At 41.9% G+C, this 22,353-nt stretch overlaps 1 protein-coding gene across 8 annotated transcripts in view; it reads right to left on the bottom strand.

Annotated features, from left to right (window-relative positions):
* The window catches only part of NPAS3 (neuronal PAS domain protein 3), a 623,665-nt gene that overhangs the window by 147,798 nt on the left and 453,514 nt on the right, over nucleotides 1-22,353 (bottom strand). The gene's annotated exons all lie outside the window — the stretch shown is intronic.

Here is a 22,353-nt window from a genome sequence, read left to right as displayed (position 1 = left end):
TCTGCACATTGATATACATGGAGGACATGACCATAACTGCTTCTCCTTGAAATCATCAATGGCTCTGGACTTCAAAAAAAAGTAACTCATAAAAAAGATGGTCATTGGTTATTACATTTTAGTAATTTGGGAATAATATGCACAACACATACAAAAATATTCCATCTTTGATTTCCATTAAAGCAAATTCACTTGTCTTAAAGCCCAACTCCGGGCGAAAAAAAGCTTTCCCTTGCAGTGGGGCTGTGCACTCAATGCTTGGATTAACTGCTCGTTTTTGTCCAGAGTAGAGGAGAAAGGAGATTTACTGACCTAATCCTCCGATCCTCCCAGCACAAGACTGGTCCGGCTTCCCCGCACTCCGGTGGTCTTGAATTGTGGACTGTTCCTGATGTCATCAAGCCCAGAGCAGGCTCCATATAGACCAGGAACAGTAAACCACTGGGCAGTGGAGAGCACTGGTTTCCTGTAGGAAGAAGGATCGGGTCTGATGAGTAGCTTCCTCCTCACCCCTAGACAAAGTGAGGAGTTGACCTGTGCAGCGTGGGACAATCCACTGCATGGAAAACCTTTTTTTTGCCTGAAGCTGGACTTCAAAGTAGAGTAGTATAAGAGAGATACAGTAGCTGCCATTGCAGAACCCCTACTAAACATGCTTGCTATATGGCTTTTTTTATTACCCTCTGGCTAAAAGCTGCACCTTGGAGAAAATGTATTTTAGAAAGTTAGGTTGGACTAGTGTGGTTACTGTTAAGGATTACTATACTACATCTGTAACGGTGCTGGGGATGCTCAAATTGTCAGTGGCGGTCAGTTCCACATACAGAGCTGTAATCTCCCTGATGGTACTGCCTCTTACAGAAGTATACAGTGCCTTGAAAAAGTATTCATACCCCTTGACATTTTTGTCATGTTACAACTAAAAATGTAAATGTATTTTATTGGGATTTTATGTTATAGACCAACACAAAGTGCCAAATAATTGTGAAGTGGAAGGAACATAATAAATGGATTTCCCATTTTTTTTACAAATAAATATCTGAAAAGTGTGGCGTGCATTTGTATTCAGCACCCTTTACTCTGATACCCATAACTAAATTCTAGTGGAACTAATTGCCTTTAGAAGTCTCCTAATTAGTAAATAGAGTCCACTGGTGGGTAATTTAACCTCAGTATAAATACAGCTGTTCTGTGAAGCCCTTAGAGGCTTGTTAGAGAACCTTAGTGAACAAACAGCACCATGAAGGCAAAGGAACACACCAGATAGGTCAAGAATAAAGTTGTGGAGAAGTTTAAAGCAGGGTAAGGTTATAAAAAAATATCCCAAGCTTTGAACATCTCAGGGAGCACTGTTCAATCCATCATCCGAAAATGGAAAGAGAATGGCACAACTGCAAACCTACCAAGACATGGCCGTTCAACTAAACTGACAGGCAAGGGGTTCATTAATCAGAGAAGCAGCCTAGAGACCAATGGTAACTCTGGAGGAGCTGCAGAGATCCACAGCTCAGGTGGGAGAATCTGTCCACAGGACAACTATTAGTCGTACTCTCCACAAATCTGGCTTTTATGGCAGAGTGACAAGAAGAAAGCCATTGTTGAAAGAAAGCCATAAGAAGTCCCTTTTGCAGTTTGAGAGAAGCCACGTGGGGGACACAGCAAACATGTGGAAGAAGGTGCCCTGGTCAGATGAGACCAAACTTGAACTTTTTGTCCTAAAAGCAAAACACTTTGTGTGGAGGAAAATTAACACTGCATATCACCCTGAACACACCATCCCCACCGTGAAACATGGTGGCGGCAGCATCATGTTGTGGGGATTCTTTTTTTCAGCATGGACAGGAAAGTTGGTCAGAGTTGATGGGAAGATGGATGGAGCCAAATACAGGGCAACCTTAGAAGAATACAAGAATACATGTTAAAGTCTGTAAAAGACTTCAGACTGGGGCGACGGGTTCACCTTCCAGCAGGACAACGACCCTACACATACAACAAGAGCTACAATGGAATAGATCAAGGCATATTCATGTGTAAGAATGTCCCAGTCAAAGCCCAGACCTAAAACCATTTGAGAATCTGTGGCAAGACTAGAAAATTGCTGTTCACAGATGCTCCTCATCCAATCTGACAGAGCTTAAAGTGGAAGTAAACCCTTCTATAATTTTCAGTCAAGGAAGCTGCCATCTTAGCCTATAATGATTCTTCAACTGCAATAATGCTGCACATGTGATCAGTTATGAAACCAGCCATTGGATGGTTTGAAAGTTTGGTTGAGAGCACAACCAATGTGAAAGTTAGCATTTCCGTCATGCCGGGAATGTAAGTGTTTTTTGAAACTGGGTTTACTCCTGCTTTGAACTATTAGCTATTTTGTGAAGAGAAATGGCCAAAAATGTCACTCTCTAGATGTGCCAAGCTGGTAGAGACATACCCAAAAAAGACTGGCAGCTGTAATTGCAGTGAAAGGTGGTTTTACAAATGCACGCCACACTTTTCACATTTTTTGTAAACATTTTGAAAACCTTTCACTACACAATTATGTGGCACTTTGTGTTGGTTTATCACATAAAATCACAAAAAATTACATTTAAGTTTTTTAGTTGCAACATGTCAAACTGTGGAATATTTCAAGGGGTATGAATACATTTTCAAGGCACAGTAGGCGTTCACTTAACTTACCATACCTTGTTCTTGCTCTGTGTGGAGGTGGCCATCTTGGTAGAAGCAGGGCTTTGCTTCCTCATGTCAGAGCCTCCACATAGGAGAACAGTAGTGATGTCAGAGGCAGCAGTGGCTTTGATCTCACACTGCAGATATACACCTATAAAGCTGTAGACACAAGAGTGCCTAGGCACAATCACATAACAGGAAGTAGAATGCTTCTTTCCAGGAGAATTTCAAGTCAGGTATATTTTCAGAGTACTGTTTAGGCACAATTAACACTTCCAAATGTTCCCTATAACAGTGATCGTCAACCCTGTCCTCAGGGCCCACTAACAGGCCAGGTCAGGTATTGCAAGATAATTTAAATACACCACAGGTGATATAATTTGCTGCTCAGTGAATGCAGTATTCTAGTCTGCATCTCCCCAAGGTAATACATAAAACCTGGCCTGTAAGTGGGCCCTGAGGACATGGTTGATGACCAATGCCCTATAACATAAAATCTTCACTTTTTGAGTTCATAACCACTTCAATATTCATGGTCCCTCCATTTAGGTTTATTTGATGGCTTGAAAACAGCCTACTTCTCATGTGCCTGGCAAGCATTGTTATTTAGTGTTTAGAAACAACCCTTTTACACTACATGCTGTATGGCTTCCATATAACTACTCATTGCAGATTTTTAATGATAATTATGTTGCACCCAAAAGATTATCCTAGAAACAATGAAAAGCTGGATTATAAAACTACCAAAACAAACAATTAGCAACATACAGTATATATTTCAAATCAATGCATGATTCTACCTCTCAAGTTTGATGGGGGTATCAAACACTGTCCTCGCAAAAGGACTGATAGTGTACCTATACAGGGTTATCAACATGATTTCTTAAAAAGGTCTTATGGCGATCAGCTTGCTTATTGGTTATTATTAATATATTCTTGTGTTCAGTGTTTTTTTTATTTTGCTAATTATCATAAATGACTTTACTCAGGATCCAAACAGCAAGACAGACAGAGAGTCAGGACAACACAGTGTTGAAGTGATGAAAAAGAGGATGCATGTGCCCCCTAGTGGCTGCTTTGAAGCTTCTCGATGTCTTGTAGCACCTGTTACAGGTATAAAACGGTGCATGCCTGTTTATGTCTTAGAGATAAATATAAGCATGCATTATAAGCCAGTTAATAATTGATTTACAAAGGCTTATATTGAAAAGTGCAGCATGGGAAACGTGTTTTGAAAGATGAACAGGGAAAATATCAAAACTCTAAACCCTAAAGTACACCAGAAAAGGGAAAGATCAACCAGGAAGAGAAATTTACATACAAAAAAAAAAGAAGCTCAATGGCAAGAAGAGACTAACCAATATAATTAGAAAATAAGCATAAAAGCGATATAGTAAAGGCGGAAGAAAAAAACAATATGCAGACAGAGGCGAGCAAAGCAGATCAGAACTTGGAAAGAAAGAGACCAGAGATGCCACATGATCTCTTCAGAACTAAAAGCTTGCAGAGGGTTCCCTGCCAGATTGAAATAAGAGGTAGAAAGAGAATTGGCAAGGGATAGGCAGAAATGGAGGGAGGGAATGGAGGAATAAGGCAGAGAGAGGGAGGGAGGACAGGCCTCTCTCCTCAGGTTATGAATGAATGAGCACTGTTGTTTTTTCATCTCAGCGTGCAAGGATTTAATTAAGTGATAACAGTCACCTTGGGTGGCTGTACTGACCAGTAATGTGTAGGTAAGCAGCAGACAGGGGGAGCAGCTGCCTTAATCTATCTGCGGACTGAAAGAAGGGGCAGCATGGGGGGCAGGAAGCTGTTTGCCAATTTTTTTTTTCACTCCTGATAAAAATCAGCACTGTGAAAAAAAAAAAATAATATATAAAAAAAAACAAAAAACAATGTTATGAGTGCAGAAACAGTGCGGCTACAATGAAGGTAGCATGTTGTCACCGCCCGCCATGTATGGCTGTGTTTCTGCGCAGTCAAGCTGCAGGGTTTTATTCTGGTATGATAACAGCAAAAGACTTCTATCATCATCTTCAATGCTGCCATCCTGGGCCCCATGGTTTTCTAGTGAGAAATACAATCACAGTTATAGCATAAAGGAACTGTACCCCTAATACAAACAAATGAATGTATGCAATGCAGCTACTCTTAGCATATAGAAATGATCAGATAAAAGTACCCATACCAAAACAGAAACGACATATGTGTCTATTCTACAGACACAAATTCAAACATGGCCGGTTATCCTCGTATGAAACCTGTACTAAAGGAAATCGCAGGCTGTCCTTACTCAACTGTTCTTTAAAAAAAGCCCTAGTTGCCTGGCTGTTTCTATACCTGATTGAAAACTATAGACTGACTGTATCGGTAACTTAAAATAATGCAAGGAAAAGCACAGAAAAATTAAAAGTTTTAAATGCTTGCTTGCAGCATTTTTGTTTTAATGCAATGTGCCAGAAAATGTAAATCTAGTTATAAGCCGCTGTTGCAAAGTGAAATCAGAACACCACATCTGCAAACTTGTATAAAATCACTTGCAGGGTGCTCTGGCTGTGGCCATTCAATATTTCTTTAAACCATACTTGGTGGCAAAGTGGTGCCCACACCACTTGCACTGCAGCTGCCATCCGTCAGAAGTCTGAGCCCTTGTACACACGGTCGGAGAATCTGCCGGAATGAGTCTTATCGGACCACGTCGTCAGATAATCCGACTGTGTGTGGTATGCATCGGACTGATTCTGTCCGAATCTCTGTCCGACCCAATTTTCCAACATGTTGGAAATATTTCCCGACCAACTGGGCCGGACGGACCTAATCCAATCATGTGTAGAGCATTTTGATCGGACCAAGTGCCACGCATGCTCAGATCAAATTCCTACATCAAAGCTATTGGCTACTAGCCTGAATGTAGTCCCATCGTAACGAAATTACGTCATCACGTTCTGAAAGATCGGATTTTTCGCCAACTTGGCCCGACCGTGTGTATGCAACAGTTTCGGACACAATCCGTCGGACTAAATCCGACGGGCAAAATCCGACGGATTTGGTTGGCAAAATCTCCGACCGTGTGTACGTGGGCTGACACAGGCAGCAGCAGATCAGATCCTCCCCTCCTTAGATTTGGGTTTGAGGAGGGTAGTAATTTGGGGTTGTGGTATGTCTACAGAGCTATGCATTCAATTCTCCTAACCCCTGCACCTTGTGATTTAATAACCCCTGCCGCTGCGCTCCCTAACAGAGAATAACGTCCTGAGCTTCAGTGTGGTGCCTAGGGAATTGAAGAACGATCCACTTGACTGGCTTACAGGTAAAGTGCAAAGTGTCTTGCTGCCTCCTCAGGAATGTGTGTATCCTTTAATTTGCTAGAAAACAATAATAAAGAGGAGGTGCACATTGCCATGACACAATTTTATTAAATATAGATAACAAGTGATATACTCACAAACACACAACATGCGCACGCGTATGAAAAAATTCAAATGAGATGACCTCAAGCTCCACAAGGCTCACCTGTTGGTATGGCAAGACCTCATAGCATCCAAAGTAGCTTACACATTTTGAGGGTCAAGCCCTCTTCCTCAGAGATCATCCTCAGAGCAAGAGGGCTTGGCCCTTGAAATGCGTAAGCTGCTTTGGATGCTATGAGGTCTTCCCATGTCATCAGATGAGAACTCTGAGGAATAGAGCTTGACTTTAAAAACACATAAGCTGCTTTGGAAGCTATGAGGCCTTCCCATACCATCAGTTGAGCACTGTGGACCTGTAGGCAGTCTCATTTGCATTTTTTTATACACTTGTGCATGTCATACTTTTTTGAGTATATCACTTGTATATATATATATATATATATATATATATATATATATATATATATATATTCATTCAACAAAATTGTGTTATGGTAATGCTCTAGGTTGGTGATCCCTCTCGTTGTTTTGTTTTCTGCACTCCATACTTCTGACTCCTGCACTCTGTGCATTATGCATTCCTGATCCCTGCACCCTGTGCATTACGTAACCCTGCCACTCTGTCCTTTTCACTCTCCTGACCAATGCAGTCTGTGTTTTACTCACTACTACTCCCTGTGTGGTATATACTCTTGACCCCTGTACTATGCATTATGCTCTCCTGAACCCTGCATTCTACATTATGCACTCCTGACACCTGCAATATGTGCATTAAACACTCCTGACCCCTGCACTCTGTTCAGAACACACTCCTGATCTTAATATTCTGTGTGTAACTCACTCCTGACCTCTGCACTTTGTGTGATATGCACTCCCAACCTTAGCACCCTGTGCTCCATGCAGCTATGAGTCCTGCATCCCGTGAGTTATCCACTTTTCAGTTCTGCACTATGCATAGCATGATTTACATTTCATACTCCTGACCACTAGACTCTAAGGCTCCATTCATATCTGAGCAATGCAGGAGCGTTTTTTTTTGTGCTTTTTTGGAACAACACCAATTACTTGTGGGATACCCTCAGCACCAAAAAACATGCAAAAGTAGCTCCTAGGCGGTAGAGGGTGGTTAGCTGGAGGCCGTTGGGCCCCCCCCCCCCCTCTGCCCCAGCGACGGGATGGTGTCCACACTTCAGATAATTTATGTGCCAGAGCAGTCCCAATGCCTACTAAGCTGTTATCGCCCTTGCAACTATTTGGCTATCACCAGCCTACCCACTATAAGTACACCCACGACATTCTCCCATTCTCCCTGACTTAGTAACCTCCCTCCTTATGTATGTCTGTTTGTTCAACCTACATGCTGTCAAACTGACCCTTGGGCGGCTTTTCTGAGGCCGAAGGGTCTTGCACTTAAAAGTGATGTTGAACTTGTCTTGTATTTCATGTTTCTGTTTCTGTTATATTGCAATAAATACTGATTATACAAAAAAAGTAGCTCCTGTACCCTTTTTTAAAGCAGAGTCTATTTTAGAATAGCGCATTTTTTGCACATTTTGTTGCAAAAGCCAATTTCTTTAGCAAACGTGTTTTGTGCGTTTTGGCTCTTGTTTAACGTGACCTGGAATGCGTGATTCTGAGTTTCCCAGATGTGAATGGGCCATATACTCCTGGCTCATGCACTCTTTATGCTATAACAACAAGTGGTCACTGAATATGTTAATATAGTTCTTCTTCAAAGTAGGCCGTGTGCAGAAAAGCATATGCAATTAAAGAGTATCATTTTTTTTACAAATGATTGTGCAGAGGTCTCTACTATCTGTTATGCATAGTATACACGGGCCGAATGTCAGCATTCGGCCATTGTGTATGTCAATTGGAACGACAGAAGTTGGCCAGTTGGCCAGCTTCTGTTGTATGAGTATGCTGGAGAAACCAGCAGCCGACGGGCTCCTGATCAGCGCTTTCAGCCAATGGCTGAAAGTGCTAATCAGTGTTCTAGCGGGGGGGGGCCAGAACACAATAGCTCAGTGGAGGAGATCGCTGTAATGAAAATTGATTGTTAGTACAGCGGCTCCTACTGGAGTTGACAGTTTTTTTTTATTCAACCCGCTCATTGGAGTGAAGAAAAAACTGTTATGCCCCATACACAGTCGGATTTTCCAACGGAAAATGTGAGATTGTTTAAATTCCGATCATGTGTAGACAATTCCGATGGACAAAGTGCCACGCATGCTCAGAATAGACTAAGAGACAAAAGCTATTGGCTACTGGCCTCTTTATAGTCCCATCGTGTTATACTCCACCGTGTTCTGAACAATCGGATTTATGCGACCGTGTGTATGCAAGACAAGTTTGGGCCAACATCCGTCAGAAAAAATCAGACAGATTTTGTTTTGGAATGTCCGACCATGTGTATGGGGCATAAGTGTGTACCAGGCTTTAGTCTCTCGGTTGCGGCACAGTAGTTACATTTTGAGGGTGCAAGCACTGATGCCGCGTACACAAGACCGGACTTTTCGAGGGACTAGGTCCGATGGTCTTTCCGATGGACTTTAGGCAGAGTTCCGACTGACTTTCTGAATGAACAGACTTGGCCACACACAATCACACCAAAGTCCGACGGATTTGAATGTGATGACGTACGACTGGACTAGAATAAGGAAGTTCATAGCCAGTAGCCAATAGCTCCCCTTGCGTCGGTTTTTGTCCATCTGACTAGCATACAGACAAATGGATTTCTCGGTCCGGCGGAGCTCCGGTGGAAAAATTTAAAACATGTTCTATTTCTAAAGTCTGCCGGATTTTTGGCAAGCAAAGGTCCGATGGAGCCCACACAAGATCGAATTGTCCAACAGACTCGTTCCGTCAGACCTCTCCTTTCAAAAAGTCTGGTCGTGTGTACGCGGCATAAGGCATGTGTTTTCTATGTACACAGTGAGAAGGCTCAATTTTAGGCGCCTCCTAATTGCAATTTTTCCACATCCACAATTTACTACAAATGACTGCAATGCACCTCTTCATTTCCCTCCTCTGTATGCCCGAAGTCTTTCACAGTCCTAGCAATGCCCCCATAAGTAACTAAGTTTTGGAACCATGGGATCGACAAGGCATTCAGGAATCCCAGTATTTTCAATAGGAGAAGTCAGCAATGTGTTTTATAGTTTGATACTACTGGTAGCAGAATAGAATAAGAACTGTGGCATTGGATAGGAAGCTATAGTCTAAGGAGAGGCAGAAAGAGGACAGGTTGGCATCATCTATAGAAAGGAGGAGATGTTTACCCTAGAGACCTTATCCCACAGAGGAATAATTATACATATCAAGGTCCCTAATACATATAATTATTGAAGCTCGTAGCTCTCCAAACTTTAATGACAATGCCTTTTTCAAACATTTCTTCCACGGCAATCAAATAGAGCTCCCTGAATTCTATAAATGTTCATTTTACTGAAAATGATTTTGCCAAAGGTTATTGCAGCTTGCATGAATCCTGGTGAAGCCGGGCAGTACAAGGCTGGGCCACTGTGTCTCTGGGCCCGCAAGCAGTGGCACGGTGTGCTATAGTTACAGCCCTTTGTCTCTTCATTTTTAGCACGCATTTGGTAAGTTTTAACTGTTTACCATTCTGTGTCCTCTTGCCTTGATCCAGCACTTCATTAAAGTAGATTTTATTTTCTAGCTGCTCTTATATTAAACTTCACTCCTCCAGGAGATGCTCCCTAGTGTCCATGCCAGAGTGGGTGAGGAGGTTAGAACAGTGGGGGGTAAGGGCAGTTTGGAGCAGAGGGCGAGGAGGCTCAGGAGAGAATCCACTCAGGATCCGCTTTATGTGCAGTAATTATGCTAATTGCATGGATGCCCTTGCTCGTTTTTTTTTTTTTTGCCGAGCAGCTGAAGATAAATAAAGGGAAATTGCCCCGCACACGGCGCAGTGCAGGAGGAATGCTAAACAGCTCTGTTTGTTGTCTGATTATAGGTCTGTTTACACTAAATTCCGGAGGTAATTGCTGATTTTGATTGCACGCTTATTTGTGCGCCCGTACAGCCGGGGGACACTGGGGTCTGCCTGCCTTTATAATTAAATCATTTTGTGACATGGGCGGAGGTTGGGCAAGGCTTTCGTGTCCCTGAGATTAGTCTAGCACAGGGGAGATGAAAGGAAGACAGTAGTGGATCCACTAAATGGACTCTTAGCGAAAATCACCTGCACAGCAGGCCTTTCTCCTTTGTGATATGATTTGTCATTACATCTCTAATACTAAGAAAAAGAGCAATGACAACACCAAAGAACAACAGGAAGATTTAAGGACGTATTATAGAAATTCAAGCATCTCTCATTAATGCTATAGCCTGAGCCAAAACTGAACTGCCGTGAAAGAGGAGTCACACATTTGTTTTATAGGACATTTTCTTCACAATCATCCCTTCTTTTCCTTATAATTGAAGTACCTGGGCAAGAGCTATTACACTAAACTACATGTGACTTCACTAGAATAGTTAGAATAGTCTGTCAATGGCCTGGTCTGATCATGATGAGATATGAAAAAATCCCAGATGGAGAACAGTCTATTGATACAAGGTACTCTGGGTGCCCTGCTGACATCACTGGCTGTAAAACCATAATAGGTGTCAGAAATATACGGTAAACAGGGCAGACATAATGGGATTGTTGCTGACATGTTTGATAAATTTAGAAAAGTATCTAGATCCACATATTATACACTCACTAATGCTAAAGATCAAACTTCAGATGGAAAATGTGTGATGGGACCGTGTTGTCGGAAAATCCGATCGTGTGTGGGCTCCATCTGACTTTTTCCGTCGGAATTTACGACACACAAAGTTTGAGAGCTGGATCTAAAATGTTCCGACAACAAAATCCGATCGTGTGTAGACAATTCCGACGGACAAAGTGTCACACATGCTCAGAATAAATTACAAGACGAAAACTATTGGCTACTGGCCGTTTATAGTCCGGACGTACGTGTTCTATGTCACCGCGTTCAGAACGATCGGATTTTCCGACAACTTTGTGCCACCGTGTGTATGCTAGACAAGTTTGGGCCAAAATCCGTCTGAAAAAATCTGATGGATTTTATCAGTCGGAAAGTCCGACCGTGTGTACAGGGCATTAAATTCCATGCTGCTACATCCAAGCAGAATTTCACTGCACTCCCAGCAACAAAACATGTAAACTGGGAAAAAAAAAAACTATAGGCACTGAAAGTATAAGCACTGCCCAATCAGATCCTTGTATACAGTTTCTAACACACAATGGTATGCAAGTTAGTTTGATGGACAACAGGGATCCTTTCGTTCTCTCTAGACCAGGCTCTATGGGGTTTATTTACTAAATGCAAATAGACTGTGCACTTTGCAAAGTTGCACTCTACAAGAGCAGTTTCTGCAGAGCTTAGTAAATGAGGCAATTTCCATCTGCCAATTCCCATCATCTAATCCTGTGCAAAAAAAAAAAAAAGGCATTTTTAAAAAAAATATCCTTGCATGTGATTGGGAATTCTTTGCAAAGTGAAACTTTACCTCATTTGCTAAGTCTGGAGCAAAGTGTAGAGTCTATGAAGGGGATTTACTAAAGGCAAATAGATTGTGCACTTTGCAAGACCAGTTGTTCCAAAGCTTAGTAAATGAGAAGGCTCTCTGCTGACTTCCATCATCCAATCACAGGCAAGCAAAAACACAGTTTTGTGTTTTAATTTTTCTTGCATGTGATTGGGTATTCTTTGCAAAGTTATTCTTTACCTCATTTACTAAGCTCTGGAGCAACTGCACTTTGCAAAATGCACAGTCTACTTGCCTTTAGTAAATCAACCCCTATGTGTTGGAAACAGTGAATTAAGGTGAAAGATTTCAATGTAAAATAAGCCAATCTCACAATGGTCACCTGGTGCAACATCTGGATGTCAAGAACACAAATGACCATACAGAGAGGAGACAGCAATGCGCTGCACTATGACATGTCCTATTAAATGCAAGCTTAAATGATTGATGCCTACATAAAACCTTTACTGAAAGGAATATAGAGGACTTCAGTGCCAACCTTAGAAGGACCACAGGCCTGTCTCCCAGTTCTGTACTGTTTGGGTCACAGACTTGGAACAAAAATGAGGGTTAGAAAGTCACTCAGGTCAGAATACACAACTTGAATACTTTTATCAAGGTCCATGCCTCAGAAAGAAATTACGTGTATCAGTGATCAGAATAGCAGCCAGGCAGCAAACATTTTCAGAAGAAGGGATCAGTAATGGTAGCCTCCATCCAACATCTCAAATTCCCAGATATTATGGCAATTATCACTGTTGGACATGGTTGGCTCTGCTCTTTGGATTGATCACACAGTGTATGACAGTTATCATGGTCCTGAACCTTCACAGAAACCCTTGTGGCCCATGGACCTACAGTACACTATTATTGGACAGCAGTACGATGTTCTCATAAGGGTCACTTACCTCCAACCTAATCCTGTTAAAGCTGAATTTCGGGCACAGCATTTTATATTTAAATATATTCCTGCACTGCCATAAAGGATATAAATTCATTTTGAGTGCACCAAATGCCTGTACAAACCCAGATATTACCATGTAAAGGTGCAGTGACATCATTACTGTTCTGTACCTGTGCCTGTGCAGAAAGCAGAGCTATAGGAAAGACCCAGCAGGCCAATAACTACAGGCTGCCTGTAGAAAACCACAGGGCGGGGGGGAATGTATGACTGAGCATGACCAGTTACACCGCACATGTAGAGAGAGCAACAGGGATTGCTTTTTATTATTGGAAGCCCCTTTTATACTGGTGACTGCACTGATCTAGAAGGAATACACATAGGACATAAAGAACTGGGTAAGAATACTCATTCCTCTTGTATCTGGAGTTCAGCTTTAGGCAGACCATGGTGCTGGGCGTATATTTCTATTTTCTATACCTTCAACCTCTTTAAACAAGTCTTAAGTTACAAAAGAGATTGAATGGATCAACACCAACCCCGCCATACTGAAATACGGTAAATATAAAATATGAACAATTGGTAGCAGGTTGCCTTTTTTATTGTTTTTATTTCAGTTTCAAGCAAGTTGGAAATTCAAGAAAATTGCTGTACAATTGGTCAGGATAACAATGAACAGCTACACTTACCCGATCCCTAACACTTATGCCCCACACACACGGTCGGAAATTACGACCACAAAATCCGTCAGATTTTTTCTGACGGATTTTGGCCCAAACTTGTCCTGCATACACACGGTTGCACAAAGTTGTTGGAAAATTTGATCGTTCTGAACGAGGTGATGCCAAACACGTACGTCGAGACTATAAACGGGCCAGTAGCCAATAGCTTTCGTCTCTTAGTTTATTCAGAGCATGCGTGGCACTTTTTTCTGTAGGAATTGTCTACACACGATCGGAATTTATGCGATCAGATCTTGTTTAGATCTGCTCTCAAACTTTGTGTGTTGGAAAATCCGACGGAAAAAGTCCGATGGAGCCCACACATGGTCGGATTTTCCGACAGCATAATCCGATCGCACATTTTCCATCAGAAAATCTGACCGTGTGTACAGGGCATTAAAGAATATGTTAACCCAACATTTCATATGTTATGTGAAAATGTATCATGTTCTCTTTGTATTTCTTTGTGTGACATCCCTGGTGTTCATGTCAGTCCTTCTGACTTCCCATTAAAAACTGACCACACTAGGCATGAGAGTACAGTGTGGTAAATTGTCTGGACATGCTGGGAACTCAGTCTGCTCTCCTTTAATGATCAGAAATGTCCTGACAAGCCCCTGCACAGCCATTCACTGGGAAGACCAGCGTGCTACTGTTTCTCCTCTCCCAGTTCTCTGAGCTTCTTATGGAGCTGAGAACAGAGAGTATGTGATAAAAAAATATATATTTTTTGGAATCAGGTATTTGAATGTTTTCTGTCGTACGAGAATTTTTGTAACTTTAGTAACCTATTTAATTTCTATTTGTGACTATTAAGTGAAAAAAGTCGTACGATATTCGGATCGTGTATACGGGCCATTCATTTCAACATAACCTTCACCGCAACATTTTTTTTTTTATCCACACCCTATTATTTAACCACCTATGGCCTTATCCTGATCTCCTAAACCTTAATACTAACTTAAAAAATTTCCCAAGGTATATTCTATTTTTTTAGGTGATTTATGTATAGCGGTGATCTCAATTTTACTGAATCATTTAGAAATCTTCATATAAAATGTAACAATTTAAGCAGATTCAAACTCCTACTGGATTATATTTAGTTTGCTAAAGCATTGTGTATCACATACAATTGCCATTTTTTTTATTTCTCTCCTTTGCTGTATCTCTGTGCTACTAATCTCCTGCATCCTCTCTGCAGACACTTCCTGTCTGCCTGCACTCCAGTGATGGCTACCAGGCATATCTGAAAGTGACAACCATGGATCATATCTATGTAATGAGTGTTGAAATAGCCACTTCTAATTCCTATTGGAAGCCCCTGGGAGAGGGTGACAACTCAGAAGCACAAATGGTAAACAGGGACAGAGGGTTGTCACACTATAACAAGAAGTAGCTAAACAAGGACCTTAAAGGAGAGGTACAGCCAAAGCCCGTTGTGACTGCACTTCTCCTATGACTCACAGGAGTGCAGTTCGTATGGCACTTGTTTTCAGCAGAGAGCAGGCTGAAATCATCATGACCATGGAGTCGGGATCTGCCTAGATCCTTGGACCGACACCCGGCTCAACCTCATATCAACCTGCTGAGAGCCCGAGCCGGCCTCTCCACCCCCTACACAGCCCAGCGCTTCAGTGGGCAGAGCGGAGAGCTGTGACTCACAGCTCTCTGCTCGGGGAGCTGTCAGAGCGATCGACAGTATTTAAACGCTCAGTTCCCAGTGTAGAGGCCCTGGGGGACAGAAGCAGCATTGGACCCATGCTGCATCCACCTAGGAAAGTATGAATAAAAAACAAAACAAACACCGATACTTCTCTTTTAATAGCAGGTGTGATTCGTAGGGCTGTTACTGATTAAAATTTTCATGTTCAATTAATCAATTTTTTTTAATTCGACGAATCAACTAATTTCGATTAATTATAACGCACATACAGATCCAACTACTTTTAGCTGATCTCCTTGCATTGCAACTCTGCGTTAGTCAGTGATAAATGTGGTGTACACTATATACAATCACCCGACACTAGTTAGTTTCCACAATCCATGACTTAACTTCACAGTTCACACAAATACGTTTTAAATTCAAACTTGTGTTTAAACACAAAATACTCACATAAAGGATGATAAAAACACAGCATGTAAAGCCGACAATCATGTTAGTTCTATAGGGCAGCAGCGGGTGACGTCATGTGTAGCTCCTCCCCCGTACGCGTTACGTTCAATCAGATCTTCAACTTCACCGGACTCCTCCCCTTCCCTTCTTTAGCAGACGGAGGCACTTGGGGAAGGGGGGAGGAGTACGGTGACAGAACTCCCTGAAGACCCAGAAGCCGGCGAAGAGGTGAGTATTTTAATCGATCAAAAAAAAAATGTGATCAATCAAAAAAAATTAACAATTAATCAAGGAATTAATCTTTAATTTCCACAGCCCTAATGATTAGTTATTATTTTAATGAAGGCATCAGATCTAAAAATATTGACAATTACTTTTGCAATGATTTAAACATGTTAAATCTTATATTTAAGCAATCGGGTCATATATACATTTTTTTTTTTTTTTTTTGCACATATGTAAGAGATAGTAAATCCTGTGATATTACAAATTTTCTTATATACAGCACATCAGACTTTCTTGCTCCTCTGCTGGAGTTCTCCATTGCCCCCTCTCCAGAGGTTTCACCCATCATGGATCCCCCTAGACATCCTCTGCACATGCCTTCACAAATCTGATCATTTCCTAGCACAGACCCAATCACACATGCGGTCACACACTGAGTACGCTGGTAGTGGATCTGTTGCTCATAATAAACGGATAAGATGTCACATGACCATCAACTAGAATCTCAATCTACTTTTCCCTGCTTTCCGGATCATGTGACTTGTGTTTACATCTCACAATTCACCGGGAAGCAATGTGACCATAGCAGCTCTTTGGAATGGGTGGTAAAACATTTTTATAAAATATAATGGGCAATAGAGATTTTGTTCTTGAATTTATCACATTTTTCTGCATGCTTCTGCTTTAGCATCTTTTACCCTTTTAAAGCATGCGAGCATGAAATACATTTTCTTTTCAAGTACGTATATACATACACTGTACCATTATTTATTGTGTACAATTTATTGGGGACTGTGCAGTCACAAAGATTTATGGTCTTTGGAAAGGCACTGCGAATATGGTCTGGGGGCACATATCCTAAATCAAGCTCAAGTTTGCACCAAATAACCATTTTTACCATCATGATTCATTTCTGAGAATTTAAATTCAGGGTTAGAGTGACCCTGAAAAGCAAGCAAGCAGTGATTGGTTTCAAATTGTATGCATCTGCACTTTCCCTGATTATTTCCTATGCTGAAATGGTAAAGAGTGGAGCACTAATGCGGGGCCAGTAATCAGCGGCAGCGAAAGGGTTACAGCTCTGGCTCAGTATCAGGCTGAATGAGAAGATACGGATCACACAGACGCAGTACTTAGTGGCCCAGAGAGGCATTTGTCTGCTCTGCGAGCTGCTCTTGACACATCCTCCAACGGAGAAGCTGAGTACTCTTTGTCTTGGGTTTGATGCAGGTTAAGTGGCCCATACATCTCTCTGGAATCTCAAAAGCACCTTGAAGGCTAATGGCAGCACAGCACACCGCACGGCCTCACTGATAGGATCTCCAGCAATTTCCCTTCTTCCACTGCGCTAATCACTTGTCTCTTTTACTCTGGTTTCTCCAGCGTTTGAAGCGTTCAGCCGAGTTTTACATTGTATTCTCCAACAATGATGTAAAGAGACCGTCACCCCTAGTGCATATGCTAGACAGGGAAGACCTGTGGCTCATTCTGCCTATCTATGCAAAGTGATAACATGATGGGACTAATCGATGGACGATGGTGTCTAGGACTACAGGTAAAGAGTGAAAAAAGCACCAAAATGCACATTCTAGAAATGTGTGACATACAACGGGTACACGTTCCTTGATTCGTGTTTAAGCAATAGAATGGTGACCTTCAGTCTACACAAGAAAAGACTGGCAAACCCGTGACATGTTTAGTACCTGCCACCCCGGAGACATGGCTGCACTCTACACAGCCTACTTTCAACTTAAACATCATTGTCAAATTACTTTACATGCTGCTGGTCCCTCAGTATGGAGGAGGTTTAAATGCTAGCGGGAGCGAGGGAGGGAAGGCGGTGACAGCTCTGTAGCTGGAGGAGGTATGAGGGGCTGCTGACATTCTTTGTGTAAAGGTCACAAGGCAGGTATCCTGCTGCATTGAATTGGAGGCAAAAGGTCAGACATGAGTTGAGAGATTATGTAATTATCAAAGACCACAATTGAACAGTGAGGGCAAAGAAAGGGCTGGTACCGTTGGGATTTTAACTGGGGATTAAAAATGGCCAATCTATACAAGCCATGCACAGACTTTACTGTAACTCACCTGAGGCCTTGGCTGAGCTCAGTGCTACTGCTGGGTCCAAATTTAATAACAGAGTATAAAAATCGAAATAATAGAGTAACCTTTGCCAACCAATCAAAAATCTGCTGTCATTACTCCGGCAGCAGTAATCTATTCAAAACAGATCTGTATTTATTTGCTGTTAGTCCTCACTGCTGCTATTTGTGAATAAGACCCTGTTCTGACTATAGCATATGCCCATGTGATGGCAGTGAGGATGCACATGTGTTCTGTCCATCCCTGTGCAAGGAGTCTCATTCATGTCAGTTGGCACACAGTGGCTGCACAGACACAGATTGTGTTCGGGGCCACGCACCCGCATGGCTGTCAAATTGGGAGCAGCAGCTGTGTTGTTGCAGCCCTTGTGTCCCGACTGACATAAATATGACTGCTTGCATGGGGATGCATGGAACACATGTACATCCCTGTGCAGGCAAACACGGCCCTCGCATATGTGTACACAGCAGCACGCACATGTGAACACGGCCTTACAGTGGACAATCTAAGAACACAAGTACTGACTGTAATTTTAAATATCCTCTTCCTGCCAATCAGTCGGCTTAGGAGTATTTATGAGTCCATTAACCATACTGCTTTTTCACTCAGCCCTGATAAAGTGGGATTTGGTGGCCCTGAAACTGGTTGGCTGCCTTTTTGTAACCAGTTAAACAATTAAAGATTTTGGACTATAAAGATTTTTTTTTTTGGATTCTCTGGAAAACTTAGCATAGAAATAGTTCGCTGGGAAACAATCTAATTACTCCTAGTCTTTCATGTTTAATCCTAGCATTGCTTGAGTACAATCCTCTAGTCACCTGTAACCTGGGGTTCTGGGAGCAACTGTATAACTAAACTCTATATAGTATACAGTATATACAAGAGAGGGGAAGAACAGGGCTGTTTCCTCTTTGATGTAGATTGAGACTGCTGCCCCAGAATCATTGAATCAATAGAACGTTCCACCTCCTTTTCTAGTGATCAGATGCTACCTGCTTATGTTGCGCACTTGGAGAACTTTCAGGTAATGGAGAATTTCCCACACCAATTCATAGAGAAAGAGATAGCAATGGTTAATGCTGGTGGTGGGGTATGCATATGAAAATGCATATGCCATAGGGAGACACAAAGAAGACTAATGCCCTGTACACACAATCGGACTTTCCGACAACAAAATTCATATGATTTTTTCCAACGGATTTTGGCCCCTACTTGTCTAGCATACACACGATCGCACAAAGTTGTCAGAAAATCCGATTGTTCTGAACGCGGAGATGTAAAACACGTATGACAGGACTATAAAGAGGCCAGTGGCCAATAGCTTTCGCCTCGTAATTTATTCTGAGCATGCGTGGCACTTTGTCCATCAGAATTGTCTACACACGATCGGATTTTGTTGTCGGAAAATTTTAGATCCAGCTCTCAAACTTTGCGTGTCGGAAATTCAGATGGAAAAAGTCAGATGGAGCCCACACATGATCTGACATTTTCCGTCGGAAAGTCCGACTATGTGTACAGGGCATTACACTACTGAGAGAGAAGAAAGTTTATGTATATTTTGTGAGCCACTCTCTGGGGTTGATTTACTAAAACTGGAGAGTGCAAAATTTGGTGCAGCTGTGCATGGTAGCCAATCAGCTTCTAACTTCAGCTTGTTCAATTAAGCTTTGACAACAAAACCAAGAAAGTGAATGGTTTCTATGCTGCACCAGATTTTGCACGCTCCACTTTTAGTAAATCAGCCCCACCCTATGTTCATTGTATTTGATGTAATATAATTAGAGATCACTAGATAAATGCTGAGCTTCACAGATAACTGAACTTTAGTTCTTTGTATATCCAGGGACGTCTAGCAAAAATAAACCATTTCTTTAAATTGTACTTTGAGAGCTGTCATCATAAGCCCAGGCCGGTATAAACATTGCTTTGTTTATATTCAGGCTGTTTGCACTACGCACTGATCAACATGGGGGACAACAGGGATCCCTCTATCTATGGACTCTGCTTTGCACCTTTCATAGAATGAGAGACAGATAGTTTAGCTAAACATTTGCAGGGGCTTCATTCTTCTGGAAATCTATGACCTGTGTCTCCATTGATTACATGTGTGCAGTGCAATTAAGAAAACATAATTTATGGCAGACACACTGATTTAACAAAACAGTAGTATAGCTTTGCAACAATACACCTGTTTAGGGAAAAAATAAAAATAAAACAATAACCCTATAAAGCAAAGCGCTCTGCACTCCCCCGGCTTCAATACTCTAAAGAACTGAATGACATGTCTGTTGAAAAAAAAAAAGCCAGAAGACCATGGGAGGAGGTCATGTGACCTGCTCTCCAGTCTCAGAGCTTTCTCTGCTTCATTAAATTTTATTATACCCCACTATATGTCTTTTATACAGTGCTTTGAAAAAGTATTCACACCCCTTGAAATTTCCCACATTTTGTCATGTTACAACCAAAAACTTAACTGTATTTTATTGGGATTTTATGTGATAGACCAACACAACGTGGCAAATAATTGTGAAGTGGAAGGGAAATTATAAATGGTTTTCAATTTTTTTTTACAAATAAATATGTGAAAAGTGTGGCGTTCATTTGTATTTAGCCCCCCAGAGTCAATACTTTGTACAATCACTTATCACTCCAATTACAGCTTCAAGTCTTTTTGGGTATGTCTATACCAGCTCTGCACATCTAGAGAGTGACATTTTAGCCCATTCTTCTTTTCAAAATAGCTCAAGCACTCTTAGGCTGCGTACACACGGCGCGGACTGTTCGCCCAACTTTGTCCGCTGAACAGTGTTTGGGCGGACAGTCCGCTCGTGTGTGGGCTTTCAGCGGACAGTTTCAGCGGACAGTTTGACGAACAAGGTTTTTCGGAATTTCCGAAAAACTGTCCGCTGAAACCTTGTTTCAGCGAACAGTCCGCTCGTGTGTAGGCTTGTTCGTCAAACTAAGTTCCGCGCATGCTCAGAAAGGATTTACACGCCGAAAGTTATAATGCAGTGTATAGGACGTCGTATTTTTCGTCCCGTCGTACGTGCCGTTCACGTCATCGCGCACGGTTTCAGCAAACTGTTCGTCCGTCGTGTGTGGCCATGTCCGTCCATGCTAATTTTGAGCGGACTGTTTGCCGAAACTGTTTGACGGACAAAGTTGGGCGAACAGTCCCCGCGTGTGTACGCGGCCTTAGATAGGATGGAGAGAGTCTGTGAACAGCAATTTTCAAGTCTTGCCACAGATTCTCAATTGGATTTAGGTCTGGACTTTGGCGGGGCCATTCTAACACATAAATATGCGTTGATCTAAACCATTCCATTGTACCTCTGGCTGTATGTTTAGAATGCTGGAAGGTGAACCTCCACTCCAGTCTCAAGTCTTTTGCAGACTCTAACAGGTTTTCTTCTAAGATTGCTCTGTATTTGGCCCCATCCATCTTCCCATCAACTCTGACCAGCTTTCCTGTCTCTGCTGAAGAAAGAATCCCTACAATATGATGCTGCCACCACCATGTTTCACAGTAAGGATGGTATGTTCAGGGTGATGTGCAATGTTAGTTTTCCGCCACACATATCGTTTTGCTTTTAGACCTAAAAGTTCAATTTCAGTCTCACATGACCAGAGCACCTTCTTCCACGTTTGCTGTGTGCTCCACATGGCTTCTCACAAACTACAAACGGGACTTCTTATGGCTTTCTTTCAACAGTGGATTTCTTCTTGCCACTCTTCCATAAAGGCAAGACTGTACAAATAATAGTTGTCCTGTGAACAGATTTTCCCACCTGAGCTGTGGATCTCTGCAGCTCCTCCAGAGTTACCTCTTGGCTGCTTCTCTGATTAATGCTCTACTTGCCTGCCCTGTCAATTTTGCTGGACGGCCATGTCTTGGTAGGTTTGCAGTTGCGCCACACTCTTTCCATTTTCAGATGATGGATTTAATAGTACTCCGTGAGAGGTTCAAAGCTTGGGATATTTTTTTATAACCTAACCCTGCTTTAAACTTCTCCACAACTTTACCCCTGACCTGCCTGGTGTGATCCTTGGCCTCCATGATGCTTTTTGTTCACTAAGGTTCTCTAACAAACATCTGAGGGCTTCACGGAACAGCTGTATTTATACTGAGATTAAATTACACACAGGTGGACTCTATTTACTAATTAGGTGATTTCTGAAGGCAATTGGTTCCACAGGGGCTGAATAAAAATGTTCACCACACTTTCCAGATAATAATTTGTAAAAAACGCTGAAAACCATTTAATATTTTCCTTCCACTTCACAATCATGTGTCACTTTGTGTTGGTCTATCACAGTGATGGCGAACCTTGGCACCCCAGATGTTTTGGAACTAGATTTCCCATGGTGCTTAACTACACTGCAGAGTGCATGAGCATCATGGAAAATGTAGTTCCAAAACATCTGGGGTGCCAAGGTTCACCATCACTGGTCTATCACATAAAATCCCAATAAAATCCATGTACGTTTTTGGTTGTAACATGACAAAATGTGGAAAATTTCAAGATATATAAATACTTTTTCAAGGCACTGTATGTTCATATCTATACAGCATACCTATAAAAATAAATAGGGTGGCACAGTGGTATAGTGGTTAGCACTCTCACCTAGCAGTAAAAAGGGTCACTGGTT

The sequence above is a fragment of the Lithobates pipiens genome, unplaced genomic scaffold (genome assembly GCF_037356315.1).
Source record: "Lithobates pipiens isolate NorthernLeopardFrog02 unplaced genomic scaffold, aLitPip1_a1.2 Scaffold_30, whole genome shotgun sequence".
Taxonomy (NCBI): Eukaryota; Metazoa; Chordata; class Amphibia; order Anura; family Ranidae; genus Lithobates; species Lithobates pipiens.
This window is presented reverse-complemented; position numbering and strand designations above follow the sequence as displayed.